The sequence below is a fragment of the Lathyrus oleraceus genome, chromosome 5 (assembly GCF_024323335.1).
Source record: "Lathyrus oleraceus cultivar Zhongwan6 chromosome 5, CAAS_Psat_ZW6_1.0, whole genome shotgun sequence".
Lineage (NCBI taxonomy): Eukaryota > Viridiplantae > Streptophyta > Magnoliopsida > Fabales > Fabaceae > Lathyrus > Lathyrus oleraceus.
Genome location: NC_066583.1, coordinates 94687692 through 94692872, shown reverse-complemented (window position 1 = coordinate 94692872; position 5181 = coordinate 94687692). Strand labels below are relative to the sequence as shown.

Genomic DNA, 5181 nt, shown 5'->3' with positions numbered 1-5181 from the left:
ACACGCCTCTTACTCATTCAAATTAAGAAAACTATGGCCGAGAATCGCGATAGGAGACCTCTTAAGGAATTTTCCCAACCCTCTGACGAGGAACCTAGTTCGAGTATAGTAAACCCCCTTATTCCTGCTAACAATTTCGAACTAAAACTATCTTTGTTGCAATTAGTGCAACAAAACCAATACGCGGGTCTCGCTACTGAGAACCCAAATCAACATTTAAAAGTTTTTATCCAACTAGCCGACACCTTTAAATCTAACGGTGCTTCACCTGATGCGATCCGTTTAAGATTATTTCCTTTCTCCCTCAGGGATAAAGCACGTTCATGGCTAGATTCACTTCCAGCTAATTCAATAACTACCTGGGAAGACCTTAGGAGAGTATTCCTTGCTAGATATTTCCCCCTAGCAAAACTGCTGTTCTTCGAAAGCAAATAACTAGATTTGCTCAAAACCAAGGAGAATCACTTTTCGAAGCTTAGGAGCGATATAAAAAGCTATTAAGAGTCTGTCCACACCATGGCCTAGAATAATGGTGGATCATTCATACCTTCTACAATGGACTCCATTATAACACCGAGATGAGCATCGACGTTGCCGCATGTGGCGCGCTGATGAACAAACCTTATCCAGAAGCTTGTGACCTAATTGAGGATATGGCCCAAAACCATTACCAGTGGGGAACTGAACGAGCATCAATAGAGAAAAAGGAGACCCAAGGTGGAATACATGAGGTAAGCTCTCTAGACATGATGCAGGCAAAAATGGACGCTTTAGCCCTTAGGATCGAACATATGTCTACAAACACTAACACCGTAGCAGTAGTCCATACAGAGTGTGAACTCTGTGGATCTAAAGGACACGAATCGGCGGAGTGTAACCTTTTGAACGAACTAAATACCGACCAAGTGAATTATGCCCAAGGTAACCCATTTTCAAACACTTACAACCCTGGATGGAAGACTCGTCCAAATTTCTCCTATAAAAACCAGAACCCTATCCAAAATCATGTACCTTAGAGACCGCAAGGTTATCAAGCCCAAAAACCAAACCAACTTATGCAAGTTGTGCCCCAGAAGTCTAACCTTGAGAAGATCATGGAAAGCTTTATATCGGGCCAGACTCAGCAAAATAAAGAATTCCTAAACCTGAACATTCACGTAAACGAACTTATAATGCAATTAGGAACCAAGGTTGATTAGATAATCACTCACAACAAGATGCTTGAAACCCATATCTCACAGGTAGCACAAAACCAAGCCCCACAAACTACACCTGGAGGCCAATTCCCTAGACAACCTCGACCAAACCCTCGAGGGCAAGCTAACGCTATCTCGTTACGAAGTGAGACCGCTTACGAAGGGCCTCAAAACCCAGCAATGAGCGAGTCCAAAACTTTTATACCTGCCAACCAAGAAGAGGAACCGGAGGAATCCGAGAAATAAACCAACCAAGAAGGTGAAGCCAAGGATAAAACTGACAAACCACCACCCCCGTACAAACCACCAATCCTGTATCCGCAAAGACTTAAACAAACCAAAATTAACAACCAATACCAAAAATTTATAAAAGTAATAGAAAAGCTTCATGTAGAGATTCCTTTCACCGAAGCTATCACCCAAATTCTGTCTTACGCCAAATTTCTCAAAGACATCTTAACCAACAAGCGTAGGCTTGACAATCCAAAACCCTTGGAATGAAACTTTATTTCTGAGGATAAACTTGCTAAGAAGGAGAAAGAACCTGGTAGTTTTTCTATACCTTGCATTTTAGGGAGTCATGTGATCGACAAAGCTTTCCTAGACTTAGGCGCTAGTGTGAGTTTAATGCCCTTAGCTGTATATAAAAGGTTAAACCTAGGAGAATTGCAACCAACTAAGATGTCCCTACAATTAGCCGATATGTCTGTTAAGTATCCTGTAGGCATTTTAGAAGACATCCCAGTTAGGATCGGTCAACTTTATATCCCAACAGACTTTGTGGTCATGGATATCAAAGAAGACAAAGATATCCCTATCCTTTTAGGTAGACCATTCTTATCAACAGCCAAAGCTATAATAGATGTCAAAAGAGGGAAATTAACCTTCGAAGTAGGGGATGAAAAGATCGAGTGCATTCTTTTGAAATTCCTGATGGCACCAATTCTAGGAGACGCATGTTATGCGATCGATATCATAAATGAGTGCATAAGAGAATTCGATCAAGGAGAACCTAAGATCGAACCATTTTTAGACCCGAATGAAAAGGATGACGAGCTAGAGGAAACATAACCTCTCACTAACGAATGTCTGGATCTTACTCCATACCCTTCACCAAATTCTCAAAAACCAGCCCAAGAACTTAAGGAACTACCCAAGAACCTAAGATATGAGTTCTTGGATGAAGAGATGAACCGCCCAGTAATAGTCAGTGCCACCTTAAACCAAGATGAGACGAATCGACTCTTGAATGTTTTAAGAAGATACCCCTCTGCCTTAGGGTACAACATCTCTGATTTAAAAGGTATTAGCCCATCCGTGTGTATGCACAGGATCTCACTAAAGGAGGATTCAAAACCTTCCAGAGAACACCAGAGAAGGATCAACCCTGTGATGAGCGAGATAGTAAAGAAGGAAGTCCTTAAACTACTGGAAGCTGGTATAATCTATCAGATTTTTGATAGTAAGTGGGTAAGTCATGTACATGTGGTACCCAAGAAGGGAGGCATCACAGTCATGCAGAACGAGAAGGGAGAGCATGTCGCTAAACGCATAGAAGGCGGATGGCGTATGTGCATAGATTATAGGAAGCTCAATAAGGCAACTAGGAAAGACCATTTCCCCCTTCCATTCATAGATCAAATGCTGGAGCGTCTTGCCAGACACTCTTACTTTTGTTATCTTGATGGATATTCTGGATTTTTCCAAATACCCATACACCCCGAGGATCAAGAGAAAACAACCTTTACCTGTCCTACGGAACGTTTGCTTACAGACGAATACCGCTTGGACTCTGTAATGCGCCAACTACTTTCCAACATTGTATGATATCAATCTTAGCAGATTATCTCAACGGAATCATGGAAGTATTCATGGACGACTTCTCGGTGTGTGGATTAGACTTTAAAGACTGCCTTATTAATCTTGAGAAAATCCTAGAGAGATGCGTAGAAGTTAACCTTGTGTTAAACTGGGAGAAGTGTCACTTTATGGTTAAAGAAGGCATAGTGCTAGGACATATAATATCTGAAAGAGGCATTGAGATCGATAAAGCAAAGATAGAAGTTATAGAGAACCTCAACCCTCCTAAGACAGTTAGAGAAGTCCGTAGTTTCCTTGGACACGCCGGTTTCTACCGACGCTTCATAAAAGACTTCTCTAAAATAGCGAAACCCCTGATCGACCTTCTGATGAAAGACATCGAATTCATTTTCGATGAAAAATGCATCGAAGCCTTTAACCGTTTAAAACAAGCATTAATTTTAGCATCCATTCTACAAACCCCATATTAGACTAAACCCTTCGAAATAATGTGTGATGCTAGCGATTTCGCTATAGGAGTTGTATTAGGGCAAAGAAAAGATAAGAAACTACACGTAATATATTACGCTAGTAGAACCCTGGATGCCGCTCAATTAAATTATACAACAACAGAGAAGGAACTCATAGTTGTAGTCTTCGCAATCGTTAAATTTAGGTCTTATCTTGTAGGATCTAAAATTATAGTATATATAAACCATGCAGCTACCCGTTACCTTCTGAGCAAAAAGGATGCAAAACCTAGATTACTCAGGTGGATCCTTTTGCTACAAGAATTCGACTTAGATATTAGAGACAAAAAAGGAACAAAAAACGTAGTTGCTGACCATCTTTCCAGATTAGAGCATTTGAAGCCAGACCATTTACCGATAAATGATGACTTCACTTATGACAGATTGATAACTAAGATAGATACCGCTCCACTTGAACCTGATAGAGACGACCTTGGGACAGTTTCAGAAATTAGCAGAGTACCATGGTACGCTGATTTTGTGAACTATCTAGCCACTGATATCATACCACCTGACCTTAACTATCAATAGAAGAAGAAGAGATTACGACTTTTTCCAGGTAAGTTGCGTTCGAGATGGACAGGCCCCTTTGAGGTTTCCAAAATCCTAAAATCTGGAGCAGTTGAAATCCGGAACAACTCCTGTAATCCGTTTGTGGTAAATGGACAAAGACTGAAGCAATACCAAGGAGGTGACATCCCCACAAAATGTCATGACCAAACTCTGACCGACCCTCCAGTTCCTACCTCTAACATATAAAGTTCGAATCGTCAAGCTAACGACGTTAAACAAGCGCTGCATGGGAGGCAACCCATGATTTCTTTTCCTTTACTTTTACTATTTTCAATTTATATTTTTATTTGTTTTTATATATGTCTATGTGGAGACTAACAATTATAATATTTGTGATTTCAGGTGTCCTCTGTTTCTAATCTAACTTTTCAGGAATGGAGAATATCGACACTATGCCAGTAATCTTTCATGACCCAGTTCAAGAGCAACGCTACGCCATGCTTTCGAAGCGCCCAATACTGCCCACCAGATATACCGATTCGAGCTGCATAGAGGCATTAGGCATTGAGCCTAGTGTCAGGCACTTGTGCAATCAGTTGCAGTGGGATGAATACACTGATGTTATGCACGTGACTTACAGGAACCTGACTTTGGAGTTCCTGAGCTCACTTATCTACGAGCCTTATATTGGTCACGCCAGTGATGGAGGATACATTAACTTCAGGTTGTTTGGGGCAGAATACACCTTCAACCACAAGCATTTCGGTGACTTGCTTGTTTTCAGACTGCCTATGATGCTTCATCTGAGCTCCCCATGAGCTACTTTCTGAGCCGAGACGTCGAGAAGTTTTGGAGCGATATTACGTGTGGAGGTAGTCCTGACCCTTCCACCCAAATCCCTAACAAGATTCACAACCCTGCTTTCTGATACTTCCAGATGATCATTGCCCACATCTTCTCGGGGAAGAGTGACCCTGATACGCATGTAAGTGCCGAAGAGATCTTCTTCATGTACTGTACCACTCAGTCACACCCGGTAGATTGTGGAGCTTTCTTGATCGAGAATCTATATCTTAATGCTCGCTCTGCTGTAATCCCTATACATGTTGGAAGCACGGTGACTCATATAGCCTCAGCCCTGG

At 41.5% G+C, this 5181-nt stretch overlaps 1 non-coding gene across 1 annotated transcript; it reads right to left on the bottom strand.

Moving 5' to 3' along the window:
- Positions 1–416: 416 nt before the first annotated feature.
- On the bottom strand, positions 417–523 carry LOC127089631 (small nucleolar RNA R71). Its single transcript, XR_007791201.1, has one exon. It is a non-coding gene; the product is annotated as a small nucleolar RNA R71 (small nucleolar RNA).
- Between the last annotated feature and the right edge of the window lie 4658 nt (positions 524–5181).